General features: G+C 39.2%; 1 protein-coding gene across 2 annotated transcripts in view; it reads left to right on the top strand.

Annotated features, from left to right (window-relative positions):
• Positions 1-3866: 3866 nt before the first annotated feature.
• Positions 3867-17837, top strand: part of LOC149792373 (uncharacterized) — a 34213-nt gene continuing 20242 nt past the window's right edge. Inside the window, exons 1-2 of one of the 2 annotated variants that reach the window (XM_089970948.1) lie at positions 3895-4017; positions 5396-5512. The gene's annotated coding sequence lies outside the window, so the exon portion shown is untranslated. Of the gene's footprint in view, positions 4018-5395; positions 5513-17837 lie in introns of both variants that reach the window. The other variant, XM_089970947.1, reaches the window with a different exon arrangement.

Here is a 17837-nt window from a genome sequence, read left to right as displayed (position 1 = left end):
TCATATGTATGCATTACTGAGATGTGAGAAGACTTTGTTCAAGCATTAAAATTGTTTTTCAATTTCCAGGAGCCTGACCAGAAGACGAAGATCCATACTGAATTTGCTGTCGAAAATACCGACAAAATTTTATACAATACTGAAAATAAACAGATAAAAATGCAAAGAAAGTTAGATTAAAATACATACTGAATTCTATTATTTTTATATCGATCTGTCGCTGCTTAAATCCTGATGCCTGTAAAGCATTCATGACGATAAAACCATTGCACTGACAAAATTATTGCAAGTTCATTTTGCTGAATGGAAAAGATGTTGTTTTTTTTATATATAAAATAAACAGAATTAACTTTTTAATAATTTTAGACCAATTACAAAACAACCTGCTTGATATAGCAAACAAATTCAGAATGAATTTCACTCTTCATAAATAGATGATCTGTACCTTTTGTCCAGTTTAGTGAATTTCATGTTTTGTATGCTCACGGCTTGTATCAATAGCATACATAATGGATCCCGGACATACCATCCCATTGTATGGATATCCACTCTTACTTTTTCATTAAGCGTGACGGCACGAAAACAATTGCAAGAGATCAGTGTAATTTAGTTAGTACTAATATTGGTATCCTATTTAGGTTGTCGACCAAGCTACTAATTTTGCATCCGGTGTTGTTTCCGCATAGTGTCAGCAAGTTTTGAAGATATTAGATATAAATATACTTGAATATAATAGTCCTCTTGCTTTGAAAAATAGCCCCTTTTCACCATAGAAATATGAAAAACGGTGTTCACCTAATGAGAGCCTATGAAATAGTCCGTACATCCGTTAACAAGTTTGTTATCACTACTCCTACAAAACCAGTTGGATGAGTGACAGGAATCTTTGCATACACATTCGGCCATGGGTTTAGTTTGTCTAAACAAAAATGTATCTTCATTAGCCAAGGTGTCGATAGTATAACCTAGCTACACCATGGTGGATAGATCAGATATTTCAATGCTTTGTCATATCGACATCTATTGGATTTCAAGAGTTGCCTCCGTTAATATATAATGCCAACTAACCAATAGCGTTGTAATGGCGGTACACTGTAAATGGTAGAGGATATTTTGTACGTTTTACATCGAAAGTATGAGTACCTAAATTTATTTCGATTGGATGCAGTGGCTTGCCGCTGCATCCAATGAAATTAATAGATCCAAAGCACTGAAATATCTGAACGATCCATCAAGGTTTAGATATGTTAAGATATCGGAACCTTAACTGGCGCGGATGAACGAAAATGGTGCCACTAAGGTACCACTATCGTTGCCACAGAGATCATCTTGAAGATCGTAGCATTACTCCTCCAAGACGGATGATCATAACACACGGAGTTTTCACTAACTGACTTCTGATGATTTCTAGCTGATCCTAAATCAAAATGGTGCCAATCGGAGATCAGTATGGCTACAATGACAGCCATATTGAAATTATTATAGCTACTCTTCCAAGATGGATGTTCATATCCACTTGGAGTTTTCATCAACTGACTTGTCTTGTTTTGTTGGGCCCAGATGAAATTGGTGATGATCTGATATTAAGTATGGTCAGATTTGTATCCATCCTGAAATGTCGCTACTCCTCCTATATCGATGGTCATATCGACATTTTCGCAATGTTTGATTGTAGAGTTAGACGTTCTTGCCATTAGTATGGCGTATTTGAAACAGAAGTCGCTTTCATTCTTCACATGATTTTAATTGTTGTCAAGAGGTTGTGGGAATGTTATATTATGACGTTATACAGCAACGTTATAGCAACATTGCAGCAAGTTTACAAAATCACGTTATCATAACGTAATGGTACAACGTTGCCATACCTTCAGTGCAAAGGTCTTGCAACATTGCATTGTTCACTTAAGAAGTCCAAATGTCATGCAAGGCAATGGTGAAGTAATGGAGGTATCACGAATTATTTCAAAATCATTGCACTATATATTAACTACATAATTCAGCTGTTTCTCCAAATGTACCGAGATTTTTTCTAATGTGATAAACAGAATGTATCAAACATGAAGACGTACTAAGACCTTGAATTTTTTTTTTACATAAAGACGTACATATAATCACTGAATATTGTAGGTAGCAATGTACATTGTTTGGTTGCACTGTATATTGCTTGTAGGACCTCTCTCTCTCTCTCTTTCTCTCTCTCTCTCTCGTAGTAAGGTGTGAGTACTTGCTTGTGGTCTTGTGTAATTACGTTGAAGAATGTGGAAATCTTAACGTATCGGATCAATGACCGATATTAAAACAGTATGTGCATTATTTATTGCTATAAATGCATGAATGTTTATAATGGCACCCAATACCAATAACAGACCAGCTAATCCAATCTAGTATTTATCTGCGTTTGAATTGAGAAAAAAAAATCCTGATTTTCTTGGTTTATGCGGCTCTAAACCATTAGCACTATGGTTTCGTATATTATTCCTATTCATTTCGTATGTTTTATTCCTATTTATCTCTTTTGTTTCTGTTTTGCTTTCTTCTTTCACTTAAATATATCGAGTTATACGTCATTAAATCAATTAACTAAATAATAAAAGGCAGGTTGATATCTTGTAGGATCTTCACGAACAACAATATAAGCGGAACCAACTTTTGTTCTGTAATGGATAGGTGTACAGTTTATGTATTGGTATGTGTACAGTTTATGTATTGTTATGTGTACAGTTTATGTATTGGTAGGTGTACCGTTTATGTATTGTAAAGTTTATGTACTGGTATATGTACAGTTTATGTATTGGTAGGTTATAGTTTATGTATTGGTAGGTGTACAGTTTATCTACTGGTAGGTGTGCAGTTTATGTATTGGTAGCATGGTAGGATTAAGTCATTACAGGGTCCAGAGCACTGAATATATTACGGTCCACCCACCCATCCTCATTCCTACAAAATGTGAAACCACAAAAACAATATTAAAGGCTCAAAATGTGGGAAAATACCAGTGTTGCCATCATTCCAATCAAAATACTCGCACATCGAAATCGTCATATATAATTCATTCATCAACAATTAATTTTAATTTCTGCTGGTTCCCCTGTTGGGCTGATGCCCTAAGCACGTGCTTAGTGTGCTTAGCGGGTAATCCGGCATTGATTGGTAAGTGTATAGTTTATGTATAACTTCGGCTTCATCTCAGAAATCAAGAACTGATAAAATTCACGCCATTAATCAAGCAGGTTTCCTTTCGTATTACCCGCTCGTATTAAAGATAACTCAAGCGATGATACATTGAGCTGAAAGATAATCTGTAGCAAAAAAGAAGGAAACAAACAAAAAAGTAGGTTTTAAACAAACCACAGTGACTCATAGGCTACGAGTGTATACTTACGAGGAAGAGGGTTTAAAGGTTATTTACCTATTTCCGAATATTCTCGTTTTATAAATATAGTTATTTTATCCACCATCACTACAGCGCTATAAAAATGTATGGATATATATATATATATATATATATATATATATATATATATATATATATATATATATATATAAGGCTCGATTCATGTATATTTTACTTCTTTGATTGAACGTTTGTCCATGGGAAAGTAATAAATCATTCAAATAATCAATCAATCCAAAATCCAAAAGAGGTACCGATATGCAGTTAAAATTTAATTTGGTATGTCATATTCACTTGTTTTGAAGAGCAATCATGTCGGCAAAGAAATGGCAGCCATATTGGTGACCTTGTTAGGATGGTACAAATAGCTTGAAGATTGCAGTGTATGCCAAAATACAGCGTAATTAATATATTTCACAGGAATAAATAGGCCAGCCAATAGACTGGTATCCAAAGTGTTGAGCCAAAAATATACCGCCTAAGGTTTTTTAGAGCAACACTTGTCAAAACTGCCTGCTATCTCTGGTTCCTCTCTCAGCTATAGCAGTATTGGATAGAGCACAGGCGTGTTGATGTTAGCCGGATGGGAGTGCTTTCTTTTGGACTGATTTTCGAAAATAATGGTAAGTTTTATCTGAATATTCTATAATTTGATGAGCTTTTATGTAAACCTAAAAAAAATTATCCGCTACTTTCAGTACAGTATTGCATGGCCTTTACCACGGCCGCGAACATCAGAAAAATTATCATAAATGTATCAGGAATCAACTGCGTAAGTACATGACATAACATGCATGATTGCTTCTTAGTAATGAACCTAGAACCCGTCAAGGTTTCTCACAGAAGGAATGTGATAGGAAATGTGGACTAATATGTTCATTATAGAATAACACTACAAACTGTCAGAGAGATACTTTTACCGATTATCGTCAAACTAATGTACAGTAACTCATACGGTAACACTTGTTTGTATGTACTAGCAATGTGCATGCACTAAAATATAAGTACAAATGATACGTAATGTCATGGCAATTCAAATGTAAATGTTGCACACGTTTATTACTTCAGTCTAAAGGCACAATTAATTTGTTTTTTCATTCTGATTAATGGATAGATTCTATAAATAAATGCCAGATACAAGATCAAATTCACGACTAAATATGGCTGTCCCCAGTGTCCGCCATCAAGCTTTAGGCCAATAAAGGGACGCCTTCAGTCACACTTTGGTCGAACCACTCTCTCTCTCTCTCAAAATTGTTGTCCCAAGTCGAAATACGACATGTCAGATATGTGCTGCTTCCTTCACTGCGAGTGCCTACTAGCGATTTTGAAACATACCCGTATGACCTGAACGTTACCGGATAAATCAAGGTGTTGTCGTTTTCACACCCACCTTATCTTGAAATCTATTCTATAAACAATCGTGGGAATATTTTTCTGGATGCATCTCATGAATACCAAATTTAGGTCACCGTGACCTAACATTCATGCTTGGATTGCACTTTTGTTTTAAGTCTCCTAAATCTCGTGCTTAAGTTGTAAGGACTCTCAGATCTTAAACTAAGAAGCAGAAAAGAGCAACAACTAACAAGTTTTGTAAAATTCAAACTATAATAAATATCCCCAAAATACAAAATTAAAAAATCAAAAATAAGTCACATATTAGTGAATGAAATCCTAATTAATCATAAAGTTTTATAAAAGTCCAACTTGTTATCAAATGTCCAATATTACCGAGTAATCCAAATGGGTTCCAGTGGTATTCCAAATGAAGTTCACTCTATTGTGCTGAAGTGTCAGTAGTCTTGGTTTATTGAAGTGATATTATCCAAAATGTATTTTAAGGATTGCAAAGTAATCCCAATACAGTCAAACCTGAAAATCAAACCACATTGTAATTCTGTAATTCCAATGAATAACTAAAATAAATAACTCCTCTCAAATGAACACAACCAAATATTTTCCAAGATTGGTGCTAATGATATGAATCTTAATTTTCAGTAAATCGTCGCTTATGTTGGAAAATACGTTGTAGTTTCAAAACCAGAAGGAGGATCGAAAACACGGGCACTTGATTAAAGGGGAAAATATTGATAATACCCTACCAGTTAACATAAGGTAACTAATTCTCTCTGTCACAATCGAACCTCTCAATGATTATTTTCTAAGTTTTCGATACTCTCTGCCTATATAGTCACTCAAAACTCACACCAACGTAAATAAGACATTCCACACTTTTCCCAGATGTTCCGGTTAAGCAGCATATTGATTTTAAAATGCCTTGTACGCTTTGGCAGACCTGTACATCAGTACACTTCCGGTCTACTTCGTAGTGAGTGTGAGTAGTAGGTATTATCTATATAAACAATCCCTACCCTTAAAAATACACAATTAAAAATAAAATGAAGTTTATTTTATTTCTTTGGAATTTGGAAATAAAATTTCGTAATTTTTCAATTATTCAGTTTTTCTAAAACTATATTATACGTGTCTCATATGGTCATGACCCTTAAACGTTTGCATTAAAGTAACCACTTAAAGGAAAAGTCTGAGGTTACTCCGATTGCATATTTACCGGATCAGGTCGAGATGTAAAGATTTATACCGATATTTGAAGAGACTCGCTCAACGAAATAACCAATCACTGAAGCAATCGCGATCTAATCGCATTCACTCCAAAGTCATTCTAAATCAATCACCCAGGGCAATTACTTTAACGGCTTGCCAGTCAGGAACTAGGTCAACTTGTCTTTTTAAGAAACCCCATAACCATGAACTCCGATTTCATAAACATAGTTACTTCGATAAGAGTACAGTTGTACTATCTTGAAATTACGCACTGTGTTTACTTAAATGACCTCACCTGAAAGTACAAATCCACTCATAATTAATTGGTATTTAATATGCAATTCACTAAATTACCCTTTCAATAAAAGATCGTGAAAGTAAGACACATAACACAGATACACATAACAAACTGATATTTTGCTTTCAGCCGTTTCTGTTACATCATCTGTGCATTTAACCATATTTACATCCAGAATACTCAGACTTCGCTTAGATTTTACACTGAATAAAGCGACCCAACCAGTACTCAGGGCCGACAAGAGGAGGGGGATGGGCCAACCGGGAAAATAATAAACAACACTTTTTTACTTTTATAAAAGAAAATCTTTGTTTGAACAAGAACTATGATAGGCCGAGTTGTTTCTTACCCCAGGGCCTGTAATCGTTCTCTATGGCCTTGCCAGTACTTGAAGGTTTCTAATTACAATTTTCCAAGATACTCTAACCCCCATTACCTAAGTTCTTATCAATCTCGTATGCCGGTCTCTTTATCGTCGGCTATTCTAAACATGCTTCTTCTGTGAAGGGATTCGTGTTTCAGAGTTAACACATTGTTTCACCCGATATAAATTCCAGGACAAGAATGAAAACTGCTGCTCTCAAGTTTGTGATATTATGCCTGCTGCCACTTTGTGTACAGCCACGTGCTCTTGTATGCTATCAGACTGTATCTTACATGCACTTGCCAGCATTAGACATGTTTTGCTTTCATGTGCGCCAGGTAGTAAACAGAGATTTAAATAACATCAAATACCGTGCTTCCCGCTTCAGTTAGAACAGGATATGGTTTCCCTCATCCAAAAACATTTACTCAGAGACAGTCAGCGTCACATCAGCGAAGGTTACTGACATAGATATCCGCCTAGTGCATATTTCGCTGTTCACTGAGTTTTAGATTTTGTTTGCAGCATTGTACACTTAATTCTAGATTTTATGGTTGCAGTATTGTACACTTAGTTCTTGATTTTATGGTTGCAGTATTGTACACTAATTTTTGATTGTACGGTTGCAGTTTTGTACACAATTATAGACTGTACGGTTGTGGAATTGTATACTTAGTTCTGGATTTTATGATTGCTGTATTATACACTTAGTTTTAGATTTTATGGGTGCAGTATTGTACAGTTCTAGATTTTACGGTTGCAGTATTGAACACTTAGTTCTATGTTTTATGTTTACAGCGTACCTTAGATATATAAGCATTTTAAAAAGCACATGTTCTTATCTGCACTGGCTAAGATAAGGTTCAAAATCGACTGTAGTAACATCATCGACTGTAAATATACGCTATATGAGGAGTGATCTATTATATACGTATGTGTTTCTGGATAGCAGTAACCTTAGCAGGTTTGTGATATATTTCTACACGTGTAATCTAGGAAGGTTTCAAATATAAAAAGGCAATAATGGTATGTAGGAGTCTTAGTTCTTTATTTGCTCAGACTGCAGTAAGCTGAGATATTTTCTATCTCACTGTGGAAATCATAAGATTTAGGAAATACTATATTCCTCCAATCTCAGTGTGAGAAATTCAAAGTGTTATAAAAATTATTATTATTATTATTATTATTATTATTATTATTATTATTTCAAATAAAAATGTATTTGGTTTACGATCAGCGAGTCTTACAGGTAGTCACAGATAACAGAAAAGTAACACTATCAATGGAACGTAGACTTAAAAATATAACTCTTACTACAGTGTTTGACATACGTGCAATGTACACACACATACATACATACATACATACATACATACATACATACATACATACATACATACATTACAGAAAAGCAAACATAAACTGTACACGTAGGTTTGTGAGATTGGAAAGTAGTTAAATGTCTAAATTTGTTAAGCTACGGCTTAATCAGAAATATGAAATTTGTCAAGCGCGTTCTTAAAAGAATAGTGTTGATTTTACTTTCATAGAATTGACAATGCCAACTGTCCCGCGCAATGTGTACAAGATGTTCTCTACAGGGTCTTGTTTAATTTAGATCCCAGATATTATTGTTGTTGCTTTGGATTTAACGCCATTTCTCAGAGCAACGTTGATTGCGCATGGCAACCAGTATAAATGGTGGAAGAAGAGCTCGGGAAAACACCGGAAAGAACCGTTGACCACAGAAAGCTACCTGGACAGATGAGAGTTCAAATTAGACTATAGATTATGTTAATGAATACAGGAAGCTTTACCTAAAGAATTCATTATTATATTGTGAAAGGAATCATTGTTATATTGTGGAGTCATGCTACGAAACGGTTTATATATCAAAATAGCTTAAAGTAATGTGCTCAATAATTAAAAGGTAAATACTGTAAATTAACGGATACAATGTGAGGATCAACAGTCTTTCCTTGTAATAATTCTTTGTTGTGCAGGCATTATTTTCACGATGAAACGGATATTTGGACGGATAAAAATGTTTTGTTTATGAGTGGCAAGGTTTATGACATACACATTTTGCTTTGTTTATGCTATGACGTCTTTGTTATCGTTGTTTCACTCTCGAGGATAATTTGTCAAGTGTTGCATTTGGTGCAGTGTGCCAAAAGATATAGGTAATAAATTCTCTCATATGAAGGCTTTTCCTTGAACAGCTATTTGAATACTAGTGAGTCAGGAAGGTCACTGCATATGTTGGCATTAACTTTCACCCGAATGATTGCTATGGAAACAGAAAATAACTCATCTACTGAACTTGGCAACGCTCCAAATTCAGAATGAGAGTTCATAGCTAGAAATTGGTAAATACGACTGGCTAGTAAATGTATTTGCTACGCAGCAATAACGGTATCACTAAAATCCACAACTGATAGGCTTTATTCTTGGATATACGCCTACCAGATGGCCCAGCTGTTTAACTTTTAAGCTAAATTTTTATTCGGGCCTTGTGCACTCTTTAAGTATCAATTATGGCATATGTATGATGCATACATATTGCCTGCGTCACTTGTTTGCGGTATGAAGTAATGTGTATGTAGCAGACGACAATATTATGTCTGTATAAATTTTCATTGGCACAGTTATTATGGCATGGTTCTTAATATAACATACTAAATGCATGGACTGTAATATCCCTATTTCGAGTGGACAATGTCCTGAAAATATTCTAATGAAATGGACAGATTGTCGGCTTCTGTCTAATACGGTTATGATACGTATTTTTTGAGTGAACTAGGCACTGACTACGTAGCAAATGTTTGTAGGTCGAGCTAGATTCAGTGACGTGATATACGTGATAACGTGTTGATAATTTTCTGACGATTGCTAGCCAATACGTCTGAACATGAAATAATTAGAAAATTTACATGCTCTGAGTGAATAACGGATGTATTTCATCTCGTGTGTGAACGCTCTTTCACCCACTTGATGACATATATCCATTATGCACTAGTTTCAAGTTATGCTCTCTTTCTAGCCATACACCTTTCAGCATTTTGCTAACTTGGGTTCTTCTATTTCCAACACGCGGGAAGCTGGCCGGGGTGGGATGGGGTCCACAGGTTATTTCAATAAATACACATGTTCTCAATTAAAGGAGCCTGAAAATGCAACTGTTAGCATGTAGCGGGTCCGCGAAGCATTTTGAAGTTTACTGAGCTGATTTATATGTAAATACGTTATGTAACTTTAATTTGTTTTTCCCATAACCACTGGGTTTTCTAGTTGGCTTTTCGTTGATGCTGTCGAGTTGAATCATATGAGCATTCACACGGTAAACCTTTGGCGTTGACTCGACGTTCGAATTTTGATCAAAATTACCAGAAAAGGTCTTAGTACATCAGATTGTACAACATTCGCTGTCAAGGAGTAAGCGAACGGCGCAATAGAATAATAGTAATAAAAATCAAACACAATTATTACATTCCGTATAATCTAGTCGTTCTCAATTATACTCAACGAAAGAAAATACACACAAGGCAGATTTTACATTTATGCGTACATTCAACTCGATCACATTTAAAACCAAACTTTCTTTCCTCAACATTAATGAACACTTTTCAAGGTTTTGCTTTAGATTTTATAGGAGGCTTTCAGTTTATATCTCAGTACATTAGATCTCACTGTACGCGTACAATGATTTTTTTCCAAATGCGTACATTGCCCAGAAACATATTTTATACCCAAGGGGTAGTTTCAATGATTTCCGAAAATGTTATATCTGCGAGTTTTATGAATTATTTAAGCGAACATGAAATATCAACTAAAGACATACTGACGTGTGGCACTGTAGGACATAAAATTATGCAAGTATACTCTGGATGGATTTCGTCTTCCGGATGTTCATTATCTTGTTTTTGAAAGTGTTAGTTTTAGGGACTTCACACTACACGTCACAGTAATCTATTTCAAACAGATCCTCAGGCAAATTATTTATCAAATGTCATGCATTGTTAACTTGCTTGTGTACTAGGACTGATAGTTCTTGTTGAACGTTTTCAATATTCGTACGAAATTGTGTGTGTGTGTGTGTGTGTGAGAGAGAGAGAGAGAGTTATGTGTGTGTATGTGTGTGTGTGTCTGTGTGTGTGTGTGTGTGTGTGTGTGTGTCCCACCAAGTCACATGAGGCCGACTAGCGCCAAGCGAGGCAGCTACTTGTACCATTTTATAAGTCTTTGATATGACTTGGCCGGGTTTGAACCCGCGACCTCCCGCATCCGGGACTGACGCTCTAACCACTTAGGCCACTGGAGAGGTCGAGATTGTTTGTAAGGAAATGCACATAAAACATCAAAGATACACACCACCTGTAGAATTATCTTGTAACACCAAAGATATATACCGGATGCAGTATTATCTGGTAATAATAATGATACAGATCAGATGCAATATCATCTGGTAGTATGTACGAGACATACCATGTGCACTATTGCTTGATAATATCAGTGATACATACCAGATGCAGTATTATCTGGAAATATCAATGATACATACCAGATGAAGTATTATCTCGTAACAATTATGATACACATCGGATGCAGTATTATCTGATAATAGCAACTATACATAACATATGCAATATTATTTTGTAACATCAACGATACATAACCAGATCTGGTAATATCAGTAATACATATCGGATACTGTATTATCTGAAAATAGCAACGACACAGATTGGATGCAGTATTATCTGTAAATATCAATGATACATGTCAGATGCGATATTATCTGGTAGTGTTACTGATACATATCGGATGCAGTATCATTTGGTAAAATCAATGATACACCTTGTATGTAGTATTATCTGTTGATACAGATGATAAATACCAGATGCAGTATCATCTGGTAATAGGAACGATACATATCAAATGCAGTTTTATCTGTTAATTTTAATGACACATACCAGATGCATTATTATCTGGTAATATCAGTGAGACATACCAGAAAAGTATTGTAACATAGATGGTACAATACAGGATGCATTATTATATGGTAATATCAGTGAGACATATCGGATGCAGTATTATCCGGTAATATCAATATGTTACTACGGTCTTAAACTGGGTAACAGAAAAGAGTAAAACCAACATTTTTAGTAAATTTAACAAATAATTTATTTCCCATGAATGCAATTTGAAAATTCAAAAGGAACTTAGAGTATTATGAATTAAATCCCAAATAGTCCTAAAAGTTCTATCACACATCCAAAAGTATAGTGTTCCAAATGAATTCCAGTGGTGTTCCGAATTAATTCCAATCTTGAATGTGATGATGTGCCGACGGTCTTAAATGTGCTGATGTGCTAACAATCTTGATGCATTACAATGATATAATCAAAAATGTCCGTCAGTACATTCACAATATTTCCAAAATAGTGGTTAAATCCAAAGTGTAAATGAACACTTTGTAATTCCAATGAAGAATTGAAATAAATAAATCCTGTCGAATTATAATTGAACACATATAATATACTTCTTGCCCTACTGGTGTTAAGATGGGAATGGCTAATTTTGATGTAAACAACCTTAATATTAAAACCCAAGACACAATAAGAGGACCAGGATGAATGTCAAAGGTTTATTTTCAAAACATTATAAGTTGCAAACAAGGTCAGGTCCTTTACTAAAAACCTGATAAACATCAGGTAGACCAGATTTTTCTCAAGAAGAATACAACTGTCCTAAACTTAAATGCAAGTAATCATGTTAACCTACAAGTGATAATTATGTTAAAATATTGCCTACAATCGTCGACAAATCTTATCTATGTAATATATTACTTACAAAATGACCGTTACAATATGTAATTATGAACAAATGATTAAAGACAAAATATAGATATATGTGATAAATGATACGCGTCGGATGTAGTGTTATCTGATAATAGTAATGAGCCATACCAGGTGTAGTATTATCTGGAATTATCAGCGTAGTCAAAAGCCAAATGATATACAGTTGTTTTACCGAAATATGATGGTGATCTTGTGGTCTAAGGTTGACATTGCCCGGGGTGGGAGTGGGAGACAAGCGCCCCAATCCTCCAAAATGCCCCATACGGCCTGCGTCTCTTACTGCCTCTGTCAACTAAAATCCAGCTCCTGGCCTTCGCGAGTGCTTAGATTTGAAGCCCGGCAGACCAAGTTTACTACTAACAGGAGAAGGGGTGAAGGCGGCCCACTCGCGCCTTAAAACCAGTTGCTTCGGGTAGATGGGACTCGTAAACCTTGGATGATAGCTCATCTAGGAGAAGGAAAACTCCGATTCCAAACCTCTGCTGCCTTGTGGCTATACCCACTCATGGGAAAGGCTAAGGGAGTAAACCCCGACAGAAAATCCGGAGATGGAGTCCCTAAGGCGGTATGACATTGACTTCAACGTCATTCCGGCAACTCCTGCGACACCGTTGGTGCCAAGCTGTATCGGCATTCGTCGTTCCCTTGGGCACACCAGCTGCGTGGAGATGGGGGATCTGCTGCATGGGCAACAGCTGATTCTCCATACCACCCTGCCCAGGCTTCATAACTCCACTGGAGAGGACACTCCAGCGTCGTCGTACGGCGTCGGCACAACACGAGAAGTAGCAGTTTACCGGTTCTAAGTCAAAGCTCGAATGGCGTAGAGCTTGGCGCCAGGGGTTACTTCTGACGGTGGGAGAGATCACCAGCTCTCACTGGACAGCTACCGCCTGCCTCAAGCTGGGCAGCCCCCAGTCAGTAAGGTGCTTCCCGCCATGGCCTGCCTGCTTCACTGGGTGCGTGGAGCTTAGAGAACCATCTCGACAAGTGGGCCACAAAACTCTGCACCAGGAAAGACTAAAAGAAGAAATAAAAAGACTCCAACTCTTCGTTTTGCAACCTGGAACATCAGGACCATGTGTCCTGGATTGACCACTGACCTACAGCAGATCGACGATGCACGGAAGACTGCCGTCATTGACAGAGAACTCTCCCGACTGAACATCGACATTGCCTGCCTCCAGGAGACCCGACTGGCTGACAGCGGCACCATCAGGGAAGCCAATTACACATTCTTTTGGCAGGGGAAGCCCTTGGATGAACCTAGGCAGCGTGGTGTAGGATTTGCCGTCAAGAACACGCTAATCGCCTTCATTGAACCTCCATCATCAGGTACTGAGAGAATCCTTGCCCTCCGGCTGTCAACATCCTTAGGCCCGGTCAACATCTTCAGTGTGTACGCCCCAACCCTCTGCTCCACCTACGAGGAGAAAGACAAGTTTTATGAGGCTCTGGATCAGGCAATATCCAGTATCCCCAACAATGAAAGCCTTTACTTACTAGGAGACTTCAATGCTAGAGTGGGAGCTGACCATGAGGCCTGGTCCACCTGTCTCGGCTTTTACGGAAGGGGCAAGATCAACGAGAATGGTCAGCGACTGCTGGAGATGTGCTGCTCCCACAGCCTATGTGTGACCAACACTTTCTTCAAATGCAAGGAGATCCACCAGGTGTCGTGGAGACACCCACGTTCAGGGCCACTGGCACCAGCTAGACTTCGTCATCACCAGGCGTGCAGAACTGGCCAGTGTCCTCATTACCCGCAGCTACCACAGTGCCGATTGTGACACGGACCATTCCCTCGTGGCCAGCAAGGTGCGAATATTACCCAAGAAGCTGCACCACGCCAAGAAGAAGGGTCACCCACGTATCAACACCTGCTGTGCAAGCAACCCAAAGAAAACACAGCAGTTCATCAGCAAACTGAAGGAAGCCCTCACCAAAGTGACACCTGATGACACCATTGACTCCAAGTGGTCCCATATCCGTGACTCTGTGTACAATTCAGCCATCAGAGCTTACGGGAAGAGGGAGCAAAAGAATGTCGACTGGTATGAGGCAAACTGGGAGGAGATGGAACCCGTGACTGAGGCAAAGAGGAAAGCCCTCCAGGCATACAAGGCTGCACCTAGCCCCAGAACATTACAAGCCCTCAGGATTGCAAGGAATAACGCCCAGAAGACCGCCCGCCGCTGTGCCAACACCTACTGGCTGAACCTTTGCAACAGTATACAGACAGCTGCTGACACCGGGGATACAAGAGGAATGTATGAGGGTATCAAAAAGGCGACAGGCCCCCCCCCCCCAGCTACAAGACCGCCCCCCTCAAGTCCAAGACGGGCGAAGTAATCACAGACCAGAGGAAACAACTGCAGCGATGGGTTGAGCACTATCTCGAGATATATGCAACCCAAAACAATGTCACTGGAACTGCCCTGGACGCCATTCCAGACCTGCCTGTCATGGAGGAGCTAGACACACAGCCCACCCTGGAAGAGCTCAGAAAAGCCATCGATTGCCTTGCCTGTGGGAAGGCTCCTGGAAGCGACGGCATTCCGCCTGAAGTCCTCAAGAGCGGAAAACCAGCACTGCTCCAGCCCTACACACACTCCTCTGCCTTTGCTGCGAACAGGGATACGTCCCACAGGACATGCGTGACGCCAACATCGCCACTTTGTACAAAAACAAAGGAGACCGTAGCGACTGCAACAACTATCGGGGCATCTCCCTCCTCAGCATCGTCGGAAAGGCTTTCGCCCGTGTTGCCTTGGCGCGCTTGCAGATCCTAGCCTCCCGCGTCAACCCAGAGTCCCAGTGTGGATTTCGAGCCGGCAGGTCAACTGTAGACATGATCTTCTCACTACGTCAGCTGCAGGAGAACTGTCGCGAGCAGCAGATGCCCCTCTACATTGCCTTCATAGACCTGACGAAGGCGTTTGACATGGTTAGTCGGACTGGACTCATCAGACTCCTGCAGAAGATCGGCTGCCCCCCACGTCTGCTTGCTGTCATTATGTCATTCCACGAGAACATGCACAGCACAGTGTGCTTCAATGGCGCAACATCTGAAGCATTCCCAGTCATTAGCGGAGTCAAACAAGGCTGTGTCCTTGCACCGACACTCTTTGCCATCTTCTTCTCCATGCTTCTCCAGTACGCATTCAAGGACTGCAGCGAGGGAGTGTACATCCATACCAGGGCTGACGGCAAGCTGTTCAACATCGCCCGTCTCTGTGCTAAGACTAAAGTCACAGAGGTACTCATCCGTGAATTACTCTTCGCCGACGATGCAGCCTTGACATCACACACGGAAGATGGACTTCAACAGCTGGTATGCTGCCTCTCCCATGCATGTAAGGAATTTGGACTGACCATCAGTTTGAAGAAAACGAATGTCATGGCACAGGACACAGACTCCACTCCCTCTGTCTCCATCGATGGGTACAATTTGGAAGTTGTCGAGAACTTCACATACTTCGGGTCTAACATCTCCAGCTCACTCTCCATTGATTCTGAGGTGGGCGGCAGGATTGCCAAGGCAGCAGCAGTGATGGCCAGACTTAACCAGAGGGTCTGGAACAACCCCAACCTCACAGAGAAGACCAAACTGCGTGTCTACCAAGCCTGCGTGCTCAGCTCACTTCTCTACAGCGGCGAAACATGGACCACCTATGCAAGACACGAGAGGAAACTCAACAGCTTCCACCTGAGATGTCTGCGGCGCATTCTGCACATCCAGTGGCAGGACAAAGTACCCAACACAGAGGTTCTAGAACGCGCCAACATGAACAGCATGTTCTCCATACTCAGCGAGAGGCGCCTTCGCTGGCTCGGCCATGTCAAGAGAATGGACCCAGGTCGCATTCCCAAGGACCTGTTATATGGGGAGTTAGCAGAAGGTGCACGACCAACTGGACGACCACATCTGCGCTACAAAGATGTTTGCAAGAAAGATATGAAGACAGCAAACATCAATGTCAACGACTTGGAGAGCTGTGCAAACAACCGTTCCAGCTGGCGTCTAGCTGTCAGGCAGGGAGTTCAAAACGCAGAGGAAAAGAGAAGAATAAAACAAGCTGAAAAGAGAGCTAAAAAGAAGGATAAGCAAAAGCGTACTTTGGAGCTACGCCATCGTCTCCCCTAGACGGACGGATGCCAAGGATTATCTGGAATTATCAGCGTAGTCAAAAGCCAAATGATATACAGTTGTTTTACCGAAATATGATGGTGATTTTTTTTAGTCAAACGGTATAAACAGCACTGCATTCCGGAAACACAACTCTTCCGTACCTCTCTTATAGTTTCATATTACGGTAATTACTTATTCGTGTTATTTCACATCCCACTAAGTAGCCACTCATGTTATTTCACGTACAGGGCCAATAATATTGCTAGCGTTACGGTGTTTCTGTTAGCTGGAATAACTAATCTGGGTTTCAAAGATACCAGCGGTAAACAACACTTTTTTGTTTGCAAAAAGGTAAATGACTTGTTTTGATGTTAGGAAATGTATTTGGTTTGTTTCAGTGCAAGGAAAATTATATGCTGTAACAATAGATAAATACATATGATCTTGAAAACTATGCATTTTAACATTGCTGCTTTTTCAAGCAATAAATTAAACTCAATTTTTTCCCTTGTTTTCTGGTGTCGTTTGCTGCTAATGCACTCTAATAAAGTTAGGAAAATGACACTTTATGTCAATGAGTTCCGAAATGCTTGAAATGAACTCGAGAAACTCAGAAAAGAGATGCTATGATATCTCAAATGGCATTTTTATGTCACGAAAGAAAAATCAGCGCTATTTCCAGATTGCTTTTCGTATGGAAGTTAAATTTCAACTATGTGGATGGCTACGGAATATATCATCACTTCATATCAGAATAGGCTACTTTTAGTTAGTTGTGAAGTAAGATGTCGTCGATGAGGAAACTATGGATACGTGTCATGTGTGTGTGTGTGTGTGTGTGCGTGTGTGTGTGTGTGAGAGAGAGAGAGAGAGAGAGAGAGAGAGAGTGATTAGGAATTTTTAACGTAACTTTAACAATTTTTCAATCATATCGCTCCGATGTCTGCAGTGTGGCAGTTTATAGCAATGTCTAGCACTGGGGCATCATGTCGCAGACATGAGGCATGATGTTCCACCCAGTCACATTATCCTAACACCAGGCCGACCAGTCCTAACTCTAACCTCTTAATGCTGACCGCCTAGCGAGGCAGCTTTTAGTACCATTTTTGTAAGTCTTTTGTATGACTCGGATGGGATTGCAACCCACGACCTCCTGCTTCCGAACCGGACGCTCTAACCACTAGGCCACTGGAGCGGTCAATACGTGTCGTAAATATTTCTGA

This window comes from Sinohyriopsis cumingii, chromosome 9 (genome assembly GCF_028554795.1).
Source record: "Sinohyriopsis cumingii isolate HCF-2022 chromosome 9, ASM2855479v2, whole genome shotgun sequence".
Classification (NCBI taxonomy): domain Eukaryota; kingdom Metazoa; phylum Mollusca; class Bivalvia; order Unionida; family Unionidae; genus Sinohyriopsis; species Sinohyriopsis cumingii.
Note: the sequence above shows the minus strand (reverse complement) of the source record. Positions and strands in the feature narration are given on the sequence as shown.